The sequence below is a fragment of the Mustelus asterias genome, chromosome 10, assembly GCF_964213995.1.
Source record: "Mustelus asterias chromosome 10, sMusAst1.hap1.1, whole genome shotgun sequence".
Lineage (NCBI taxonomy): Eukaryota > Metazoa > Chordata > Chondrichthyes > Carcharhiniformes > Triakidae > Mustelus > Mustelus asterias.
This window is the reverse complement of record NC_135810.1, coordinates 66,383,824-66,409,179: the sequence shown is the minus strand read 5'-3', so window position 1 is coordinate 66,409,179 and position 25,356 is coordinate 66,383,824. Positions and strand designations below refer to the sequence as shown.

At 42.7% G+C, this 25,356-nt stretch overlaps 1 protein-coding gene across 1 annotated transcript in view; it reads right to left on the bottom strand.

The window, feature by feature from the left end:
* Positions 1-25,356, bottom strand: part of LOC144499646 (NADP-dependent malic enzyme-like) — a 154,043-nt gene that overhangs the window by 127,870 nt on the left and 817 nt on the right. The window lies entirely within an intron of this gene.

Sequence of the window (25,356 nt, the reverse complement as noted above, 5' to 3'; positions counted from 1 at the left end):
ATCTTTCCCACGTGACTGACACATACCATGTGGTTGGCTCTTAAGTGAAACTGTCGAGCAAACCACTAAGTTGTATTAAACTGCAACAGAAAACTTATAAAAGGGATAAAACAAGGTAGACCACCCAGCAATGGACCACCCAGCAATGGATCACCCAGCAATGATCAAGGCACTGAAAATGACAACAGCATATCCTGCCCTGTTGACCCTGCAAAGTACTCTCTGCTAACATCTGCGGGCTTGTGCCAATACTGGGAGAGCTGTCCCACAGACTAATCAAGCACCAAACAGCCTGATGGTCATACTCACTGCATCATACTTTACAGGCAATGTCCAGAGATCACCAACACTATCCCGTGCATGTCCAGCCCAACCACAGCACATGCCTATTACAGATGCACCACAGAAAGCATCCTTTCTGGACATATTACAGCTTGGTCTGGTTCCTGCTCTGACCAAGACCACAAGAAACTACAAAGGGTCGTGAATGTAGCCCAGTCCATCACGCAAACCAGCCTCCCATCCATTGACACTATCTACACTTCCCGCTGCCTCGGAAAAGCAGCCAGCACAATCAAGGACCCCACACACCCCGGACATATTCTCGTCCACTTTCTTCCATCAGGAAAAGCTGCAAGTCTGTGATCACGTACCAGTCAACTCAAGAACAGCTTCTTCTCTGCTGCCATCAGGCTTTTGAACGGGCCTACCATATATTAAGCTGATCTTTCTCTACACCCTAGCTATGACTGTAACACTATATTCTGCACCCTTTCCTTCTCCCCTGTGTACTCTATGAATGGTGCGTTTTGGCCGTATAGCCTGCAAGAAACAATATTTTTCACTGTATTCCAATATATTTGACAATAATAAATCAAATCAAAATCACAGTGGCATACAGTTGGGAGGGAGTTGCCCTTGGAGTCATCAGCTGATAACCAGCATTCCTCCATATTGAACACCATTTGGAAGAAGCAGATGGTAGCAAGGACACAGAAAATTCTCTGGGTGGAGGACTGACCAAGCCCTAAAACACGTATCTGCCAGACAGGACCGGTGGGAGGCGAAGGAACCATCAACAGGGAAAACTCTACTTTCCATCGCCCTCACAATCTGACTGTCACAGATGCATCTGTCCAAGACAGCACTGAAAGCAGCCATCATCACACAGTCACAAAAAATGCTGGAAAATCTCAGCAGGTCTGACAGCATCTGTGGGGAGAGAATAGTGCATTTTCCAGCATTTTCTGTTTTTGTTTCAGATTCCAGTATCCGCAGTATTTTGCTTTTACCATCACACAGTCCTTGTGGACACAAATCCTTGTCTTCCCATCGACAGTGCTGTCCAGTGTTGTGTGGTTAAATGGGATAGATTCAAAATAGGTCTAGCAACTGAAAACTGAGCAACCATGAGGGCCATCACCAGCACCGCCTGGCATATCAGTCAATTGTCCATTACCATCAGCTGAGAGTATCAATTCTGTTCAATGAATGATGCAGGTGGACAGGTCAGCACCAGCATCATGCATAATTAAAATGAGGTGCCAACCTGCAGTTCTGGTCACCACATTTTGGAAAGGACTGCACTGGAGAGTGAGCAAAGGAGATTCACCAGGATGTCGCCTGGGCTGGAGGGTCAGAGCTATGAGGCTGGGGCTGTTTTCCTTGAAGCAGCGAAAGTTGAGGGGGGACCTGACAGAGGCGTATAAGATTATGAGGGGCATAAATAGGGTGGATAGGATTAGTAGAGTGGTCAATAACCAGAGGGCATAAATTTAAGGTAAGACATAAAAGGCTAAAAGAGGAAATGGGGAAAATCTTTTTCACCCAGATGGTGTTAGGAGTCTGGAACTCGTTGCCTGAAAGGGTGGTTTCACCAGAAACTCTCATAACATTTAAGAAGTATTTAGATATTCACTTGCACTGCCATAACTTCTAGGGCAATGGGCCAAGTGCTGGAAAATGGGATTAGTGTAGTCAGGTCTTTGTTGACTGGCATGGACATGATGGGCCAGATGGCCACCTTCCGTGCTACAAATGTGTAATGAATCTATAAACCTGCTAAAGCTTTAACACAAGACTAGTTACAACCCAATTAGCAGAAACTACACGTACAGATGTACAGAGCTAAGCAATCCGGCAACCAATAGAGCAAATCCAAGTGTTATAGTCCTATCACATCCAGTTTTAAATGGCGGTGTGTGGCCAAATTCCCTTCCAACTCGATTTTCAAGTTTGCTGACAACACCATCGTAGTGGGTTGGATCTCAAACAATGATGAGACAGAGTACAGGAATGAGATAGAGAATCTGGTGAACTGGTGCTGTAACAATAATCTCTGTCAAATGTCGACAAAACGAAGGAGATAGTCATCGACTTCAGGAAGCGTAGTGGAGAACATGCCCCTGTCTATATCAATGGGAAGTCTCACAACACCAGGTTAAAGTCCAACAGGTTTATTTGGTAGCAAACACCATAAGCTTTCGGAGCTTGCTGCTCCTTCGTCAGATGGAGTGGTCTCTGTTCTCCAACAGTGCACAGACACAGAAAACAAGTTACAGAATACTAATTAGAATGCAAATCTCTACAGCCAGCCAGGTCTTAAAGGTACAGATAATGTGGTTGGAGGGAACATTAAACACAGGTTAAAGAGATGTGTATTGTCTCCAGACAGAACAGCTGGTGAGATTATGCAAGACCAGGGGCGAGCTGTGGGGGTTACTGATAATGTGACATAAATCCAACATCCCGGTTTAGGCCGTCCTCATGTGTGCGGAACTTGGCTATCAGTTTCTGCTCAGCGACTCTGCGCTGTCATGTGTCGTGAAGGTCGCCTTGGAGCACGCTTACCTGAAGATCCAAGGCTGAATGCCCGTGACTGCTGAAGTGCTCCCCCACAGGAAGAGAACAGTCTTGCCTGGTGATTGTCGAGCGGTGTTCATTCATCCGTTGTCATAGCGTCTGCATGGTTTCCCCAATGTACCATGCCTCGGGACATCCTTTCCTGCAGCGTATCAGGTAGACAACGTTGGCCGAGTTGCAAGAGTATGTACCGTGTACCTGGTAGATGGTGTTCTCACGTGAGATGATGGCATCCATGTCGATGGTCCGGCACGTCTTGCAGAGGTTGCTGTGGCAGGGTTGTGTGGTGTCATGGTCACTGTTCTCCTGAAGGCTGGGTAGTTTGCTGCGGACAATGGTCTGTTTGAGGTTGCGTGGTTGTTTGAAGGCAAGAAGTGGGGGTGTGGGGATGGCCTTGGCGAGATGTTCGTCTTCATCAATGACATGTTGAAGGCTCCGGAGGAGATGCCGTAGCTTCTCCGCTCAACACCAAATTCATCAGCCGCACTCACAAGACAGCACCGAACATCACCCCAGCACAACGCAACGCCATCCACGCTCTCAAGACCAACCGCAACATTGTCATCAAACCAACAGACAAAGGAGGGGCCATCGTCATACTGAACAGAACGGATTACTGCAAAGAAGTGTACCGACAACTGAACAACGAGGAACACTACAGACAGTTACCCACAGATCCAACCAAAGAACACACCCGTCAACTCAATACACTGATCAAAACCTTTGATCCGGACCTTCAGAGCACCCTCCGTGCTCTCATCCCACGTACTCCACGCGTTGGAGATCTCTACTGCCTCCCAAAAATACACAAGGCGAACACACCCGGCCGTCCCGTCGTTTCAGGAAATGGAACCCTGTGCGAGAACCTCTCCGGCTATGTCGAGGGCATCTTGAAACCCATTGTACAAAGAACCCCCAGCTTTTGTCGCGACACTACGGACTTCCTACAGAAACTCAACACACATGGAGCAGTTGAACCAGGAGCACTCCTCGTCACAATGGATGTCTCGGCACTCTACACCAGCATCCCCCACGATGATGGCATTGCTGCAACGGCCTCAGTACTCAATGCCGTCAACTGCCAGTTTCCAGATGCAATTTTACAACTCATCCGCTTCATCCTGGACCACAATATCTTCACCTTCAACAACCAGTTCTTCATCCAGACACACGGAACAGCCATGGGGACAAAATTCGCACCTCAATATGCCAACATCTTCATGCACAGGTTCGAACAAGACTTCTTCACCGCACAGGACCTTCAACCGATGCTATACACTAGATACATCGATGACATTTTCTTCCTTTGGAGTCATGGTGAGCAATCACTGAAACAACTATATGATGACATCAACAAGTTCCATCCCACCATCAGACTCACCATGGACTACTCTCCGGAATCGGTTGCATTCTTGGACACACGCATCTCCATTAAGGACGGTCGCCTCAGCACCTCACTATACCGCAAGCCCACGGATAACCTCATGATGCTCAACTTCTCCAGCTTCCACCCTAAACACGTAAAAGAAGCCATCCCCTACGGACAAGCCCTCCGAATACACAGGATCTGTTCGGATGAGGAGGATCGCAACAGACACCTCCAGACGCCGAAAGATGCCCTCATAAGAACAGGATATGGCGCTCGACTCATCGATCAACAGTTCCGACGCGCCACAGCGAAAAACCGCACCGACCTCCTCAGAAGACAAACACGGGACACGGTGGACAGAGTACCCTTCGTCGTCCAGTACTTCCCCGGAGCGGAGAAGCTACGGCATCTCCTCCGGAGCCTTCAACATGTCATTGATGAAGACGAACATCTCGCCAAGGCCATCCCCACACCCCCACTTCTTGCCTTCAAACAACCACGCAACCTCAAACAGACCATTGTCCGCAGCAAACTACCCAGCCTTCAGGAGAACAGTGACCATGACACCACACAACCCTGCCACAGCAACCTCTGCAAGACGTGCCGGATCATCGACATGGATGCCATCATCTCACGTGAGAACACCATCTACCAGGTACACGGTACATACTCTTGCAACTCGGCCAACGTTGTCTACCTGATACGCTGCAGGAAAGGATGTCCCGAGGCATGGTACATTGGGGAAACCATGCAGACGCTATGACAACGGATGAATGAACACCGCTCGACAATCACCAGGCAAGACTGTTCTCTTCCTGTGGGGGAGCACTTCAGCAGTCACGGGCATTCAGCCTTGGATCTTCAGGTAAGCGTTCTCCAAGGCGACCTTCACGACACACGACAGCGCAGAGTCGCTGAGCAGAAACTGATAGCCAAGTTCCGCACACATGAGGACGGCCTAAACCGGGATGTTGGATTTATGTCACATTATCAGTAACCCCCACAGCTCGCCCCTGGTCTTGCATAATCTCACCAGCTGTTCTGTCTGGAGACAATACACATCTCTTTAACCTGTGTTTAATGTTCCCTCCAACCACATTATCTGTACCTTTTAAGACCTGGCTGGCTGTAGAGATTTGCATTCCAATTAGTATTCTGTAACTTGATTTCTGTGTCTGTGCACTGTTGGAGAACAGAGACCACTCCATCTGACGAAGGAACAGCAAGCTCCGAAAGCTTATGGTGTTTGCTACCAAATAAACCTGTTGGACTTTAACCTGGTGTTGTGAGACTTCTTACTGTGCTTACCCCAGTCCAACGCCGGCATCTCCACATTATATCAATGGGGACAAAGTAGAAGTGGTTGAGAATTTCAAGTTTTTTGGTGTCCAGATCACCAACAACCCGTCCTGGTTTCCCCCATGCCGACACTATAGTTAAGAAAGCTCACCAGCGCCTCTACTTTCTCAGAAGACTAAGGAAATTTGGCATGTCAGCTATGACTCTCACCAACTTTTTCGATGCACCACAGAGAGCATTGTTCCTGGTTGTACCACAACTTGGTATGGCTCCTGCTCTGCCGAAGACCGCAAGAAACTACAAAGGGTCGTGAAGGTAGCCCAGTCCATCACTCAAACCAGCCTCCCACTCATTGACTCTGTCTACACTTCCCACTGCTTTGGAAAAGCAGCCAGCATAATTAAGGACCCCACACATCCTGGACATACGCTCTTCCACCTTATTCCGTCGGGAAAAAGATACTAAAGTCTGAGGTCATGAACCAACTGACTCAAGAACAGCTTCTTCTCTGCTGCCAACCTTGCATTAAGTTGATCTCATCCTAGCTATGACTGTAACACCACATTCTGCACTCTCTCCTTGCCTTCTCTATGAACGGTATGCTTTATCTGTATAGCACGCAAGAAACAATACTTTTCACTGTATACCAATACATGTGACAATAATAAATCAAATTAAAACTAATTAGCAGAGGAGGCTCCACAAATATTCTCATCCTCAATGGAGGAACCCAATGCGTTGTTGCAAAAAACAACTCTGAAGCATTTGTAATCACCTTCAACCAGAAATGCCAAGTGGATGATACATCTCAGTCTCCTCCTGAAGTCCCCAGCATCACAGTTATCAGACTGCAGCCACTTTGATTAACTCGACGTGACTCAGTCTTTTGGCTAAGATCAAGCACAAGATATCAGCTTGGATCTTGTTTGTCTCTCTTGTGGGTACCATGAACTGGATTCAATTGGATTTTGAATCTGGTTTTTGGAGCAAGCAAAGAATGAATTTGTGTTTGCCCGGTCTATTCTGAGCATTGGCACTGTGACTTTAAGGATGGAGTAAAATATTTTTTTAAAAACTCCACGCGACATCAAGAAATGGCTGAATACACTAGATGCTGCAAAGGTATGGGCTCTGACAACATTCAGGCACTGGTACTAAAGCCTTGTACTCCTGAACTCACCACACCCTTGACAAGCTGTTTGAGTACAGCCAAAACACTTTGGAAAATTGCCCAGGTATGTCCTGTCCACAAAAAGCAGGGCAAACTCAATCTGGCCGATTAACACACCATCAATGTAGTCATGATAATCAGCAAAGTGATGGGAAGTCTCACGGCTATCAAATAACACTTACACACTCACAACTTCATCGAACCATAGAATCCTTACAATGCAGAAGGAGGCCATTTGGCTCATCGTGTCTGCACCAACTCTCAGACAGAGTATCTTACTCAGACCTACATCCCCACCTCATCCCTGTAACCCCATGCATTTACCCCACTAATCGCCCTAATCGACATTTCTTGGGATACTTAGGGCCAATTTAGCAAGGCCAATGTACCTAACTGCACATCTTTCGGACTGTGGGAGGAAACCCACTCAGACATGAATAGAACATGCAAACTCCACACAGACAGTCATCCAAGGCTGGAGTTGAACCTGGGTCCCTGGCAGTGTGAGACAGCAATGCTAACCACTGTGCTACCCCTACCTGCTCACTGATGATCATCTTGAAACATTAAGGGAGAGAGAAAGAGGAGTGGAGAGTGAGAAAGAGAGAGGGCAAAGGAGAAATAAGGGGGAAGAGGAGTCATAGAGGTTTACAGCATGGAAACAGGCCTTTCGGCCCAACTTGTCCATGTGGCCCTTTTATTTTAAACCCCCAAGCTAGTCCCAATTACCCGCATTTGGACCATATCCCTCTATACCCATTTTACCCATGTAACTGTAAAAATAAATTTTACTTCTTGTGGTCTGAGGAAACAGCACATCGTATGGGGAAGTGTAGAATCAGATACAGCAATCTCTCGTTTTCCATGTTTAGAATCATAGAATCCTTACAGTGCAGGAGGAGGCCATTCGGCCCATCGAGCCTGCACTGATAACAATCCCACCCAGGTCCTATCCCCATAACTCCATGCATTTACCCTTGCTAGTCCCCCTGACACTAAGGGCAATTTAGCATGGCCAATCCAACTAACTCGCAAATCTTTGGACTGTGGGAGGAAACTGGAGCACCCGGTGGAAACCCATGCAGATGTGGAGAGAACATGCAAACTCCGCACAGTGACCCAAGGGTGGAATTGAACCTGGGTCCCTGGCGCTGTAAGGCAGCAGTGCTAACCACACTGCCACTGTGCCATCCAGGAAAGAGAAAAGGGGAGAGAGCGAGACAGAGGAAAATGAAAGCCAGCATAAGCTGAGGTTAGTTTAAAGAGTGCCGTGGGTGAGACAATATAGTTTTTCTGCTCAAGGTTTTGTCTGGGTGCTTTAATGTTAGCTAATTTCAATGTACACAGTATTTCTGCTATATTAAGTGATGTATTTTAGTTTGCAAGTTACTCCAGCTGAGAATGCACAGTGCCACATATGTACAGTATAGTATTTCAACTTATAAGTTGTATTTTCAGGGTGAGACATATCCACAGGAACTTAACTCCCGCTTCAACTTTGATTCCTATGGGAACCCATATAATGTAGCTTCATTTAAAGTTGTGATTTTCAGGAACGCAACTAAAACTTTAAATGAGGACTTACTGTATTCTCATTTAAGTTTTCGAAAGGTGGATGGCTACAAATACATAATTACATAAAGTATGCAAATATTTACATTTAACATCTTCTTAAAAAAGAGTTGCTCTCATGGTCAACAGCGACCCACAAACAATTGGTACTTTCAGAGGAGCAAGATTAATGCATAACGTGTCACAATGCTGTGTTCCAACATTTATTTTTCTAATTTTTCTTTGCAAACAAATAAAAGCCAAACACAATTTTGAAACAAATGTGATTAAATTAAGAGGCACCTGTAAAATTCAGGAATGTGCATTAAAGAACAGTTGGCTTTCAGTAACTTCTCTTTAGAATCAAGATTGGATTTTAAAGTGATTTTCTTTGAGACAAAGGATATGGAATTAATCACAACCACAGCATGTGGAATGTCACGGTCAAAACACTGAAGATTCACTCAAACCCATTCACATGCACAGGATCAAAAATCGGACCCTTTGCCTCTCCGAGAAGATTAAATGATCAACCACTGTAATGATTGAAAGGGAACTAATTATTTTTCTCTCACCCAATTGTGAAAATTATACAGTGAATCAATCGAAACACGAGCACAAAGCTACAGACACAAATTAATGTCCAGCAATATTCACATTTAAAAACATCTGTAATGTTGTGCAACCATGCTCTGACCAGGATTGCAAGAAACTACAAAGGATTATGAACACAGTCCATCATGCAAACCAGCCTCCCATCCATCAACTCAGTCTACACTTCCTGCTGCCTCAGGAAAGCAGCCAGCTTAATCAAGGACTCCATGCACCCCAAACATACTCTCTGTCGGGAAAAAGACACAAAAGTCTAAAAACACATACCAACAGACTCAAGAACAGCTTTTTCCCTGCTGCCACTTTTGAATGGTCCTATCATACATTAAGCTGATCTTTCTATTCACTCTTCCTGTAACTGCAACACTATATTCTGCACCTTCGCCTTTCTTTCTCCCCATGTACTCTATAAAACCGTATATTTTGTCTGTGTAGCGCACAAGAAACAATACTTTTCACTGTATTCCAATAAATGTGACAATAATAAATCAAATTAAATAGCATGTACAAATGCTGCCAGAAGGTGTGAAAGCAGCCTCCTCAACTTTGTGAAATACATGACAAGGGGACAAAGTTGAACTTTAATTGAAGCCTTCTCACCATATAGAAGATATGCAAGCGAGTTAATGTATCAATTTACCTCAAGTTACATAATATCAAATTATGAAAGGAATTCAGAATTTTCACTTCTGATACTTGTCCAGAATCACATATGGTTAAAATGCAGAAATTCATTTTTTATATTAGAATATTGTGCCACACTAAATACTCCACAGTTTTTGAAGGATAATTATAGATCAAGACAATAAGCATTTTCAAGGGTCACTAGGGGATAATCAGTCAGCTCTGTACTGTGCAGCTTTAACATCAAATACATATCCTAAGCTTTTTTAGTCACATACATTTGACAATCAAAGAAACTGTTTCTCTCTGAAGTTTTATATGTGGCTATTCATTTCTCTCCGGAGAGGAAACATCTATAATGGTGCAAATTAAATAATAAATATGATTTGCTTTTGTACAGCACTTCATTGTCTTAGGATGCTCCAAGACATTTCACATCAAAAGGAGCTGCTTTTGAAGTTCAGTTGTTATGTGCGCAAATCCGGCAACCAATCTGACAACAACGAAGGTCCCACCAAGAGTTAGATAAGTGGCCAGAGAATCCGACTCATTGATATTCTTGATTAGATTCAACGTGTTGAGAAATTCTCTTCCTTTGTTTTCACACTTTCCTTCACAAACGTTTTTCCATCAATGTCAACACTTGAGAAGGAGGTGTGAAATCAGAAGATGCCAATTGTCAAACATTTAGCATCAACAATTACATCACTGGCTCAGATTCTTCTTTATATAATAAACATTTTTAAATATTGGACAACAGATTTTTTGCAAATAGATAAAAGGAAATTACTGCAGATGCTGGAATCCGAAACCAAAACAGAAAATGCTGAAAAGTCTCAGCAGGTCGGACAGCATCTGTGGAGAGAGAACAGGGCTTGCGTTTCAAGTCTGGATGACTCTTCGTTAGACTAACACATGTTGAACTTGTGTACTATGCCTGCCATGCTTTGATGAGTAAAATGTTAAGTATCAATCTTTACTACTCAATAAGCTTTGTTAGTCTGCATTTTAAACTGATTGTCCTTTTTGCACCCATGACAATTCACCCCGGAATTGCCTCAAGGGGCAGCTTTCTACTGACATCATAGCCTTTAACTCTTGATGTTGTCATTAATGTAAGGCGCCCATCCAACAGCAATGAATCACAAGGGGATATAGTTATGAGTAAAGAGGAATATGAAAGATTTTAAGAGGTAGACTTATCTAGTATCTGAACTCTCGCTTCTCGCCCTTTTAGGCTAGTACCCAGAGAAAAGACAAAAGCCTATATGCCAGGAGTCTAGTCAGTTGCAGGAGTTGCTGGAAGGTGCTTGCTTGAAGGAACAACCAATGGCCTAATAGGGTTCAACTCCAGATTTCATGTCAGGTTTACTCCCATATTCCTCTTTACTCATAACTATACCCCTTTGGTGATCCATTGCTGTTGGATGGGTACCTTACATTAACAACAACATCAAGAGTTAAAGGCTATGGGAGTAAACCTGACATGAAATCTGGAGTTGAACCCTATTAGGCCATTGGTGGTTCCTTCAAGCAAGCACCTTCCTGCAACTCCTGCAACTGACTAGACCCCTGGCATATAGGCTTTTGTTTTTCCTCTGGGTACTAGCCTAAAAGGGCAAGAAGGGAGTGTTCAGATACTAGGCAAGTCATCCTTACCTCTTAAAATCTTTCCTAGGCTACTTTGCTATGTTAAAGATAACATAAATGCAAGTTGTTGCTGTTGTCTGCCTGCCGACTGAATCATGCACTAATTTGTCATGAGTATCATCCACAATCATTGAACAAGGGCATTAATTTGCTGTGGCCTTATTTGACATTTCAATATCCCACATATCATGCCCAGAGTTGGAACACATTACAGATTATGACCTCACAGTATACAGTTTTATAAAACATATATGGGATATCCTCATGATTACTTTCTAAAAAATTTTAAAACTGAACAAAGACTCTTTTAAAATAGCTGAATCTATGTCTGTCTGTGACCATCAAACAATAAGAACCAATATGGCAGTTTTGTAGAAACTGACACCTCAATGTCTCTGAAGAGACCCTCACGACCCCTTGCACACTGCAGAGACCAAATACAAAGGGACTCATACAAAGGCCATCTACATTTCATAAGGCAGGCCTGGCTAGGACATAGGACCTTGCAACCTCCCTTTAAGACTTAACGGTTGGAACATTAACAATCGCAGGGACCCAGACAAAGGCATACACATCCTTAATCAAAGCCAAAGTGGAGAGGTGGAAAACATGTGATATGCCCCCGCAACCGCCACCTCCCCCCCTCCCCCACCCCCAGTGGAACCAGTAATATTGCCTTGTGGAGCTGCAAAGCTCAGTCTGTCGTCCTTCCATCTAGCAAGCAGCAGCACAGAAAAGGGGCTCTGATCAGGTTTGAATGCCTGGCCCCATCTACACTGTTTCTAGTAGACCTTCTGTACCATCACCTCCAAGACTAATTCATCTTTGCATGTCTATCTCATCTTGGAAGTCAACTGAAAAGGTGAATTATCCAGCATCAGTTCAGCCTGCTGACCCCTGTGAAGGAATACATCATTGCATTTGATTCTTGACTCACATGAAACAATAATTATTTTCTCTGTCTTCTTTGCCCTGTAAGTCTTTCTTTCTCTTTCCCTCATTTACTGTACGAGGGCACAGGGGTCACGTAACGACCCATCCGCTTGCATTTTCAGTTTGTGCAAATAAACTAACCTTCTTGAGTTCATTCCATCTCGGGTCTGCTGTGGGGTTATAAATAGAATTTTAGATCATACCAAAACTGAAGGGTTGGGAAAAGCACCACTGCTTATAAAGGGGGAAGCAAATCAAAACACCTTTCTGTTTACTGATAGGTGTAGAAAGGAGAAATCTTGGGTGTTTAAATTACCCACTTCCTGTTCATACAATTAAATTTGAAAAATTCTAATCTTCAAAAAATATATTTCATGGCATTGGCCTAACGCTTTTCCCACCACACTTGCTGCTTAACCTGCTGAGTACTTCAAGCATATTCTGGTTTTATTTTTGTTTCTAAATGACATAATGATGAAAAGGGGAAATTAAATCTATCACTTACAAGGCCAAAACTGACACTGGCTTATCTTTCAGCCCAAGAATCAGAAACAGCTCTATGAGTCATTTTCCATTGTCCCTTAACGATTATCAAGAAAAGTTCTGCAGAATAAGAAGCACTCAAATAATTAGCTTTCTATTTAAGGCTAAGGTAAACAAAATGTTCAAATGTTATTCCAAAGCTTCCATGAATTATAAAATAGTATACGATCTCTCCTCCTGCTTCTGTCCCTTTCTCATCTTACATATACTTGTAGCAATCTGAAAACTAACAAAAACAGCTTGGAGCACCATAGCACAAAAATAATTTATTCAGTAACAGTATATCAAAAAGATGTCCTTCAAAATGCCATTTAATTTCTGATTACAAAGCTCAAAAATGCAGAGCGTGGAACTACATTTTCTGATTTTTAAAAAAATAATTAGACCAATAAATATTAGCATGTTGGCATTCCTAATATAAATTCAAGGTTTCATTTACAGCAACACAAAACCTTACAGAATGTAGACTTGGACATCTGTTAAAAATACTCTTCAAAAATGATGATTTTATGAATTCATTGGTGAATACGTACGTAATGACCAGTAGAGATCTTTCAACACGTCAGCATGCTGTCTCCTGTTGGATATCATGCCAGGATTAGAAATTGTTGTTGTCTTTCAGGAGAAGGAGGGGATTGTTGAAAACTTGTTCAAGTGGGCATAAGAGAGTGATCAGACTAAGAAAATGTACTTTATTACTTTTTTTAAAAAATTCATTCTGGGACATGGGCATCGCTGGCTGGCCAGCATTTATTGCCCATCCCTAGTTGTCCTTGGCTAGGCCATTTCAGAGGACAGTTGAGAGTCAATCACATTGCTGTGGCTCTGGAGTCACATGTAACCCAGACCAGGTAAGGATGGCAGATTTTCATCCTGAAAGGACATTAGTGAACCCGATGGGTTTTTCCGACAATCGACAATGGCTTCATGGTCATCAGCTGATTCTTAGTTCCAGATATTTTTTATTGAATTCAAATTCCACCATCTGCTATGGTGGGATTCAAACCTGGGTCCCCAAAACATTCGCTGAGTTTCTGGATTAATAATCTAGCGATAATACCACTCGGCCATTGCTTCCCCTACTGCTACTTCCAATACTGTACTAATGGGCACTAGCTCGGCCCACCCAGCACTGGTTCAAATATACAAAAAAAAAGCATGGCCAATTTGGTCCACCAACTGTTCCATCTATATATGGTGCAGAATGTTTACACCATCATTCTCCATCTACCGCCTCACACCCCTAACCACCAGGCAAAGACAAAAGGAAAAGGGAAAAGAAAAAGCCTTGGGCCTAGTTAGAAAATAACGTGAAGGGAACTCAGAGCATTCCCAACTTCATTTGAAAGACAAATTGTGCATGTTGCAAATGTAACCTGAAAGTTGATCTTCAATATATTCTCATCAACATGCAACCTACTGCATCCTCTAAATTGCCAATTCCACATACATCTTTGCAATACATGATGAAATGTAGTGCCGCTATCTATGGTTTAAATATTATACTAAAGTAATGTGGTTTATCAATTGATGCCACCTCATTTTTTTGGTGACACAAGTGATATTTAATTGACAGTGACACCAATTCCAGACACAAAATCAGTCACACTACAGATATTATCCACTGCTCAAGTTATATTTACTTTAAAAGGAAAAATATAATTCTGCACCACAGATGTGCAACTTTTTCCCCAAAATTGCTGAGTTGGTCAAATGAACTAAGAAAACAGCCTTGCCACTTCCCACCCTGCTCAGTCCCACAACGGAAATGACCAGAGGATATTGTACTGTCAACATGAATACTTTTTTGCATGCAAGACCGTTTCTGTCGCAAACTTCCTATCAGATATACAACACAGTTTTATCTTAAATAAGCCTTTCGTTGCACCATTCCTTATTTGCTTTTGGTCAATTTCATTCAGTGTAAACTACACTCCAGCAATTCTGTGGTAAATGATTGGAGAACAGAAATAGCTATAAACAGAATTAATACATCATGGCTTCATAAGAACTTTGAAGGTAGGATACAATTACAAAATGTAGTACCTACCTTTATTGAAATATTTTTTAAAAATCAATCAATCAGAACTAAAATATGTTTTTAGGTTGCTAAATTACTTGAAGTTATTCTAAAAATAAATCACAGGAAGTTGAGTCATCACTCAACTGTCCACTTCCTAAATAGGGTTTTTATTGTTCTCTTTCTAGATTCTTTACAGAGAGATGAATCATTTTGCAGTCATTCCATGTCCACCAAGGTTTTTGAAGTTTCAGAGGATAATGTCATATTTTTTCTGTTGATAGCTTAGTATTATTTTCTCTTAATCCGGTATTATGAAAATGGAGTCCACAAGTTGACCTTAGTCCAATAATTTTGGTAGACAAGGGATTCCCAGATATTCTGCCACAAGTTTAATTATAATGCAGCATTATAACCCACCAGTGAGGTATACAGTATCATGCAGCAGCGCTCAGATATGTGGGACCAGGGGCAACAGTGATGTGGGAGGTTAGACACGAGTTCAGGAAGAGCAATTATCTTGTAGGTCACAGGCAATCCCAAGATCTGGTTTCAAGTGGAGCCAGTGTTGGCACAGGCTACTGCGGGGCAAACTAATCTTACAATGACACCCTAAATAAGCAAAAGGGACTTCTTCTGCAAATTTTGCACATTGCACACTTCCACAGCACAGACAAATTCATAAGCCCTTGTATTTGCTATTCTGGCAGCTGTGCTCTGTTCAAAGGGTAGGGTATGCTGGTTGAATGGAGAGATTCAATCCAAATTGATCAAACTAAAAGGCATATTTTGCATTTACAAGACAGATAATACAAACATGAGATATCAAAGTTGTACAACCATCAGATGTGGGAGTAGTGCAGTGTTGTCCAATGGCAATTGCTGACCAGTCATTGACGTGACAATGGAAATGTTGTTTGAGCCACTTGCACGAATTTTAGGAGAAAATGCCTTACATTGTACAATTAAATTAGGGTTGCCAATCCACCCAGAATGGCCAGGAGCCTCCAGGAATCAGCTTCTGTCTCCTGGCAGCTTTTCAAAGCAATCTGAGAAATTTGAAATAAACAAAGGGTTCAGTTTTACCCCTCCTTGCACCTGTCAGGATTGTTTCCCTATATTACCCTGGGAAAGACACACAGTTCTGAATCGATAATCACCCCACTCGGTACTTAGAAAATCCCTGATTGTTAAACGTGACCAAGATTTGAGGTTGCACACCGGCAGCAAGCAAACAAGACAGCTCACCGACTGAGAAAGATCCAGTGTGGGCCTACATAGTTCTCATCTGCACTTGAGCTGTGGACTCAGTTTGTGCACCGAATGCTTCTGGATTTGGTAAATGGTGTTAGGGTGGAGCATGCTGCTCTGGCAGTTTTGTGCCATAAATACAGGCATAAGATTAGAACAGCTAAATATCAACATTTCATCTCAGTTCAAGTAGCTCTGTTGGAAACAAGTTAGACAGATAGACAGTCTCAGCCTGAATACAGAAAAGTCTATCAGTTAAATCATGCACGTCACTGAATTGGGAGGGTAGTCAAAGGACTTCTATAAATTTAGCATCACATCAGTTGCAGCTGTTGGCAAACTTGCTGCACTATTAACACAGTCAGATCAGTGATCCTTTATTTGTTTTTCTCTAATCTTGGGACATTGAACACCAAGGCTTAGACTTGGAAACCAGAATTAAACATTTAAAAGACACTAAGTTGTAGCAAGGAGGATTGGAGGATTGCAGATGTGGTTCCTATTTTCAAGAAGGGGAATAGGGATAGCCCAGGTAATTACCGACCGGTGAGTCTAACCTCAGTGGTTGGTAAACTGATGGAGAAGATCCTGAGGGACAGGATATATGAGCATTTAGAGAGGTTTAGTATGCTCAAGAATACTCAGCATGGCTTTGTCAAGGGCAGATCGTGCCTTACGAGCCTGGTGGAGTTCTTCAAAAATGTGACTAAACACATTAACGAAGGGAAGGCGGTAGATGTGGTTTATATGGATATTAGCAAGGCGTTCGATAAGGTCCCCCATGCAAGGCTTCTAGGAAAAGTGAGAGGGCATGGGATCCAAGGGGCTGCTGCCCGGTGGATCCAGAACTGGCTTGCCCAAAGGAGGCAGAGAGTGGGTATAGATGGGTCTTTTTCTAAATGGAGGTCAATCACCAGTGGTGTGCCCCAGGGATCTGTTCTGGGACCCTTGCTGTTTGTCATTTTCATAAATGACCTGGATGAGGAAGCGGAGGGATGGGTTGATAAGTTTGCTGACGACACGAAGGTTGGTGGGGTTGTGGATAGTCTGGAGGGATGTCAGAAGTTACAGAGGGACATAGATAGGATGCAAGACTGGGCGGAGAAGTGGCAGATGGACTTCAACCCAGATAAATGCGTCGTGGTCCATTTTGGTAGGACAAATGGGATGAAGGAGTACAATATAAAAGGAAAGACTCTTAGTACGGTAGAGGATCAGAAGGACCTTGGGGTCCGGGTCCATAGGACTCTAAAATCGGCCCCGCAGATGGAGGAGGTGGTTAAGAAGGCGTATGGTGTGCTGGCCTTTATCAATCGAGGGATTGAGTTTAGGAGTCCGGGGATAATGATGCAGCTATATAAGACCCTCGTCAGACCCCACTTGGAGTACTGTGCTCAGTTCTGGTCGCCTCACTATAGGAAGGATGTGGAAAAGATTGAAAGGGTGCAGAGGAGATTTACAAGGATGTTGCCTGGATTGAGTGGCATGCCTTATGAGGATAGGCTGAGGGAGCTCGGTCTTTTCTCCTTGGAGAGACGAAGGATGGGAAGAGACCTAATAGAGGTGTATAAGATGTTGAGAGGCATAGATCGGGTAGACTCTCAGAAGCTTTTTCCCAGGGTGGAAATGTCTGCTACAAGAGGACACAGGGGGGTAGGTACAGGGGAGATGTTAGGGGTAAGTTTTTCACACAGAGGGTGGTGGGCGAGTGGAATCGGCTGCCGTCAGTGGTGGTGGAGGCGAACTCAATAGGGTCTTTTAAGAGACTCCTGGATGAGTACATGGAGCTTAATAGGATGGAGGGTTATAGGTAGGTCTAGAAGGTAGGGAGGTGTTCGGCACAACTTGTGGGCCGAAGGGCCTGTTTGTGCTGTAGTTTTTCTATGTTTCTAAGGAAGAGAATCGGGAGACCAAAGAGAAAAATAAATGTCAAAAAGCTGAATCTGGGAGAATGGTCAAGGGAAGTGAGGTGAGATGGCGGGCTGAATGAGGAATTAGGCCAGTGAAGAAATTCAAATCTCAGGCAATGCCACTGGCTTCCTATGACATCACTTCAGCCAAGACCTCCTGGAATATGTTGAGACAGAGTTAGTTAAAGCACTAAACGTGCTTTATCAGAGTGTATGTTTACTTAGCATCTACCACCATTCTAAAGTGCTAGGCATTAACCAATCGTAGCTCGTTAGAAATTCAGTAACAAGAAAGTGGAACATACATACACACTGTTTTTCAGTTTAGCATTTTACCAACAAATGCACAAAAAGGTTAAGGAGATATGCATACATCATATGATTAGGAGCATCATGATCACATGCTTAACAATATCGTGATTTATTTTGTCCTAATAAAATTTTTCACATCTGGATTTCTAACGAGCTACGATTGGTTAATGCCTAGCACTTTAGACAACACTGGTGTAGACACAGTAACTGATGGCCAGTGTTTAACAGGGACCTACGATGTTGCTGCAACTGATTGTAGATAAATCCCACAGCTTATTGGCCTACATCAGAGGTTCTGAGGAAAGAAAGGATTAAGGCCCTGCTGGTAAATGTTTCCAAAACTGCGAAAGAAGATGGTGGCAGAGAACTGAAAAGTGGCAAATAAAACTGTCCTCCAAAAAAGAGAAACAGGGATGAGTTGAGAATTTATAAGCCGTTTGACATTAAAGTTAAAGTTTATTTATTAGTCACAAGTAAGGCTTACATTAACACTACAATGAAGTTACTGTGAAATTCCCCGAGTCGCCACACTCCGGCACCTGTTCGGGTCAATGCACCTAAACAGCATGTCTTTCAGACTGTGGAAGGAAACCCACACAGACACGGGGAGAACGTGCAAACTCCACACAGACAGTGATCCAAGCCAGGAATCGAACCCAGGTCTCTGGCGCTGTGAGGCAGCAGTGCTAACCACTGTGCCACCGCAAAGGCGAAAGGAATGAAGCAAAGTTATTAACACTTGAAGACACGTGAACTAATCAGGGAAAGCCAGCATGAGTTATAGAATTGAAAAATAACACCCAGTAGAATTCTTGGGACAAATAAAGGAACTATAATGGATGTGACACATAAGAATTCAAAGGGTATTATAACCAATAGGAGCCTGGAGGCAACAATACCATAACAAGAAATTTACCCAAATGGTTAGACAGATGAAGGAACAAAGTAAAAGAACATTTTTCTCAAAACAGTCATTGTGGCAAATGGCATTCCACAGGGATCAGCGGAAGAGTTGGTTTTAGTATTCAGGTTTTTTAAAAAAGCTTACATCTGTACATATTTCCTTGCTACAAAACTACTTCCTATTGTTCTGTCACACTTTTCTTTTAATTTTTTCCATTACAAATTGTTATTCCACATTTATAATGGGAAATACCGATGGTCTGCTGTATAACATGCTCTTGTAATCTTGCATCTTTTTTTCTCTCAATCTGCGTTGCAGAATAAGTCCTATGCTCCAAACAACTTTGTTTCCCAAAATGCCATTTAACTGTATATATTAAATCTCAAAATATTACACAGAAATGGACTTCAAAATCAAGACCAAATTATAATTGGGCATGCTGGTGCAAATAACCTCCATCCTTACACTCCGGTTGGCCAGAAAATTGATCCAACATATGCAAGGAGAGGGGACTAATTGACATAAATATAGAGTCATATAGGTTTACAGCATGGAAACAGGCCCTTCGGCCCAACTTGTCCATGCCGCCCTTTTTCTTTTAAACCTCTAAGCTAATCCCAATTGCCCGCATTTGGCCCATATCCCTCTATACCCATCGTACCCATGTAACTATCTAAATGCTTTTTAAAAGATAAAATTGTACCCATCTCTACTACTACCTCCGGCAGCTTGTTCCAGACACTCACCACCCTCTGTGTGAAAAAATTGCCCCTCTGGACACTTTTGTATCTCTCCCCTCTCACGCTAAACCTATGCCCTCTAGTTTTAGACTCCCCTACATTTGGGAAAAGATATTGACTATCTAGCTGATCTGTGCTCCTCATTATTTTATAGACCTCTATAAGATCACCCCTCAGCCTCCTATGCTCCAGAGAAAAAAGTCCCAGTCTATTCAGCCTCTCCTTATAACTCATATCTGGAATTATGATTGGAAAGAACAATATTGAACCTTGTTAATGACACCCAGTTGGCAGATATGGCAAATTATGATCAAGACTATAAAAGATGGGAGAACAAATTGATTAGCCAGATGGACAGATAAGCAAATGTGCTGAACAGCACAAAATTGAGAAGCAAGAGTAGGGAGAGGAAATGAACTTCAAAAGATTGGATTTTAAATGCAGTGAAGGAACAGGGGAGATGATGGCCTGATGGTATTAACGCTACACTATTAATCCAGAGACTCAGCTAATGTTCTGGGGACCCGGATTCAATTTTTAAAAATGGAATTATGAATCCATGACCATGAAACCATTGTAATTGCTGTAAAAACTCATCTGGTTCACTAATGTCCTTGAGGGAAGGAAATCTTGTCTAGCCTACATGAGACTTCGGGCCCACAGCAATGTGGTTGACTCTCAACTGCCCTCAGACAATTAGGGATAGGCAACAAATGCTGGCCAACCAACGACGCCCATGTCCCACAAAGGAATTTTAAAAATCAGAGAGCTTTTGGTGTGCAGAAAAACAGGTCATTAAAGTGCAGATAGAGAATCAAGGGAAATCGTAGAATGTTTACAGCAAAGAAAAAGGTCATTCAGCTCATCAAGCTTTGCCAGCTCTTAGCAAAAGCAACTCAACTAGTTCCCCATTTATTTTCCTTCCCATTTGAAAGCGATGATTGAATCTGCCTCCATCATGCTTTCAGGCAGAGCATCGTAAGCAATATGTGCTGAACAGCATGGAAAAATGTGAAGCAAGAATAGGGAGAGAAAATAAACTTCAAAAGATTAGATTTTAAATGCAGTGAAGGAACAGGGGACGCGCCGGCCTAGTGGCATTATCATTAGACTATTAATCCAGAAACTCAGCTAATGTTCTGGGGACCCGGATTTACTCTGAATAAAAAAGCCCTTTGCAATCAGTTTAAATCTGTCTCCTCTAGTCTAAGGCTCTTTCAACAATGGGAACAGCTTCTCCCTCGCTACCGACATACCTCATCCCTGGAACCATTCTTTCCTGCATCACCTCTAAAATCTTTACATTCTTTCCACTGTGTGGTGCTCAGAATTGGACACAATACTCCAGTCAAGGCCTAATCAGTTTTATAAAGATTCATCATAACCTCCTTGCTTTAGTATCCCATGCCTCTATTTATAAAGCTCAGGATGACAAATGCTTTAATAACTTGTTTTCTCAACATGCCCTGCACTCTTCAAGACTGCAGCTCTCTCTGCTCCTGCACCCACTTTAGAATTATATCCATTTGTTTATATCGTCTTTCCTTGTTCTTCCTACCTAAATATGCCACTTCTCTGCACTAAATTTCATTGGTGACATGTCTATCAATCATTATCATCCTCACAATTCGCTGTAGTTTGTTATCTGCAAATTTTGAAATTGTGCCATGTAAGCCAAAGTCCTGGTCACTAATATACCACCATATAAAAAGGGAAATAGAATGATTAGTATTGTACCTGTGGACAAAAGAAGACAAAAGCAAGGAAATATATTGTTGAACTTTTAGAAGACATAAATGAAGCTGCAGGAATTTGATTTACTGTTTTGGGCACCCTAGTACAGGAAGGACAGACAAGCTATGTTAAAGATGCAATGGAAATTAACTGGGATGTTGCAAGGGCTGAGGAGGTCACAGAAGAGAGACTTTTGAAGTTACAATTTCCCTCTACCTCCCAAACTAGAGCCAAGAAAATGAAAGGGGGGTTTGATAGAAATCTTAAGGTTTGTAAGCTGGCAATGGATAGAACAAAGAACAAAGAAAATAACAGCACAGGAACAGGCCCTTTGGCCCTCCAAGTCTGCACCGGCCATGCTGCCTGACTTAACTAAAACCCCCTATGCTTCCAGGGACCATATCCCTCTATTCCCATCTCATTCATGTACTTGTCAAGACGCCCCTTAAAAGTCACTACCGTATCCGCTTCCACTACCTCCCGCGGCAACGAGTTCCAGGCACTCACCACTCTCTGTGAAAAAAGTCTGCCTCGTACATCTCTTTTAAAACTTGCCCCTCGCACCTTAAACCTATGCCCTCTAGTAATTGACTCTTCCACCCTGGGAAAAAGCTTCTGACTATCCACTCTGTCCATGCCTCTCATAATCTTGTAGACTTCCATCAGGTCTCCCCTCAACCTCCGTCGCTCCAGTGCGAACAAACCAAGTTTCTCCAACCTCTCCTCATAGCTAATGCCCTCCATACCAGGCAACATCCTGGTAAATCTTTTCTGTACCCACTCCAAAGCCTCCACATCCTTCTAGTAGTGTGGCGACCAGAATTGAACACTATATTCCAAGTGCGGCCTCACTAAGGTTCTATAAAGCGTCAACATGACTTGCCAATTTTTAAACTCAATACCCCGGCCGATGAAGGCAAGCATGCCGTATGCCTTCTTAACTACCTTCTCCACCTGCATTGCCACTTTGTGACCTGTGTACCTGTACACCCAGATCCCTTTGCCTATCAATACTCCTAAGGGTTCTGCCATTTACTGCATATTTCCTATCTGTAATAGACCTTCCAAAATGCATTACCTCACATTTGTCCGGATTAAACTCCATCTGCCATCTCTCCGCCCAAGTCTCCAACTGATCTATATTCCTCTGATGGTCCTCATCGCTATCCGCAAATCCACCAACCTTTGTGTCGTCCACAAACTTACCAATCAATCCAGTTACATTTTCCTCTAAATCATTTATATATATTACAAACAGCAAAGGTCCCAGCACTGATCCCTGAGGAACACCACTTGTCACAGCCCTCCATTCAGAAACGCACCCTTCCACTGCTACCCTCTGTCTTCTTTGACCGAGTAAGAAGTTTAACAACACCAGGTTAAAGTCCAACAGGTTTATTTGGTAGCAAAAGCCACAAGCTTTCGGAGCCTTAAGCTCCTTCTTCAAGGGAGTGGGAATTCTGTTCACAAACAGGGCATATAAAGACACAAACTCAATTTACAGAATAATGTAAATTATAAATGTAAATAATGTACATTATTCTATAAATTGAGTTTATGTCTTTATATGCCCTGTTTGTGAACAGAATTCCCACTCACCTGAAGAAGGAACTTAAGGCTCCGAAAGCTTGTGGCTTTTGCTACCAAATAAACCTGTTGGACTTTAACCTGGTGTTGTTAAACTTCTTACTGTGTTTACCCCAGTCCAACGCTGGCATCTCCACATCATGACTTCTTTGACCGAGCCAGTTTTGTATCCACCTTGCCAGCTCACCTCTGATCCCATGCGACTTCACCTTCTGCACCAGTCTGCTATGACGGACCTTGTCGAAGGCCTTACTGAAACAACATCCACTGCCCTACCCTCATCAATCATCTTCGTCACTTCCTCGAAAAACTCGATCAAGTTTAGAAACATAGAAAACTACAGCACAAAACAGGTCTTTCGGCCCCACAAGTTATGCCGAACATATCCCTACCTTTTAGGCCTACCTATAACCCTCCATCCTATTAAGTCCCATGTACTCATCCAGGAGTCTCTTAAAAGACCCTATTGAGTTTGCCTCCACCACCACTAACGGCAGCCGATTCCACTCTCCCACCTCCCTCTGTGTGAAAAACGGCCCCCTAACATTTCCCCTGTACCTATCCCCCAGCACCTTAAACCTGTGTCCTCTCGTAGCAGCCATTTCCACCCTGGGAAAAAGCCTCTGTGAGTCCACCCGATCTATGCCTCTCAACATCTTATATACCTCTATAAGGTCTCCTCTCATCCTACGTCTCTCCAAGGAGAAAAGACCAAGCTCCCTCAGCCTATCCTCATAAGGCATGCCACTCAATCCAGGCAACATCCTTGTAAATCTCCTCTGCACCCTTTCAATCTTTTCCACATCCTTCCTGTAATGTGGCGACCACGTTTATGGGACACGACCTCCCCTTCACAAAACCATGTTGCCTCTCACTAATACGTCCACTTATTTCCAAGTGGGAATAAATTCTGGCTAGCTTCCATCACTTTTGTTAGCGAAACAATAAAAAAGGATGAAAATAATTGCAAGAAAATAAAAAAGTTTTTTTTTATTTCTATACCTAGGTGGTGATTAGAATATGGAATTCTCCTATACAAAAAGATTTGAATTTTTTTAAAAGGGAGATTGCTTCACTCTTTAAAAAAGATCAACTTGAAAGTTTATAAAGTGGAATGAGACTAAGGAGGTTATAGGGTCAAGATGCTGCAGACTTTGGCTGAATAATCTGGCTCTTCTGCAAAATTCCACAATTCTATCCCATATCTGATAATAGATGCATATCGAAGCACCTAGTGATCTCATCTGCATCTTTCTCAACCTTCTATATCATTTACATTCCCTTTGTCCCATTCCAACCCACCCACCCTCATAGTATAAATCTCTGCTGGTTCTCTTTATTCTTAGCTCTGATGAGGGGTCATCCAGACTCGAAACGTTGGTTCTATTCTCTCCCCACAGATGTTGTCAGACCTGCAGAGAATTTCCAGCATTTCCTGTTTTTGTGCAGTAAAGGTATTACTGGCATACAGTAGACTGATGCTGTCATATGAACCAATTTAATAGTTTTACTACAATACCTGCCTTTGATCTGAGCCTGAATGAGCCTGATCTCCAGTACTAGCATCACCACTATAGTTATAATGCAGGAAGAAATCTCATACAGACAGGGGTCAGTTTCCAGCATGGTCATTTTGTTGGTGTCCACATGGAGGAAAAAAAATGATCATGAAGCTAAAACAGAAATCCCAATGGAAGATCCATATTTGAAAACATCAATTTGTCTATTCCCAGATGGCCAATACGCTGGGTGTTTCCAGTATTTTCTGCTTCTGAGTTGCAGCATCTTCAGTTGTTTTTAAACTGCATCATCTTAAACAGTGCTTTGGTCAAATAAGATTCCAGAACAATTTCAGATTAACATATATGCGAAATAGAAGCATAGTCTCATAGAATCCCTACAATGCAGAAGGAGGCCATTTAGCCCATCGAGCCTGTGCCAACCACAACCCCACCCTGGCCCTATGCCCATAAACCCCAAGTATTTACCCTGACACTAAAGGTCAATTTAGCATGGCCAATCCACCGAACCGGCACATCTTTGAAGCCTCCAGAAGAAGATCAAGCAGAATAACTAATACATTGTGACAAGAACCTAAATCACTGTTTTTTTCTTATATATATAGTAAAATTGTACCCCAATTTCTTGGAAAATTTTCTGGATTTAACCTTCCCAATCTTTGAAAACGTAAACTTCAGAGCTGTCACCCTATTGATTTATTAAATATTGGCTTGTTTCCAGACCATGTTCCTCTTATAAGTATTCTCAATTCTACACAATAAAT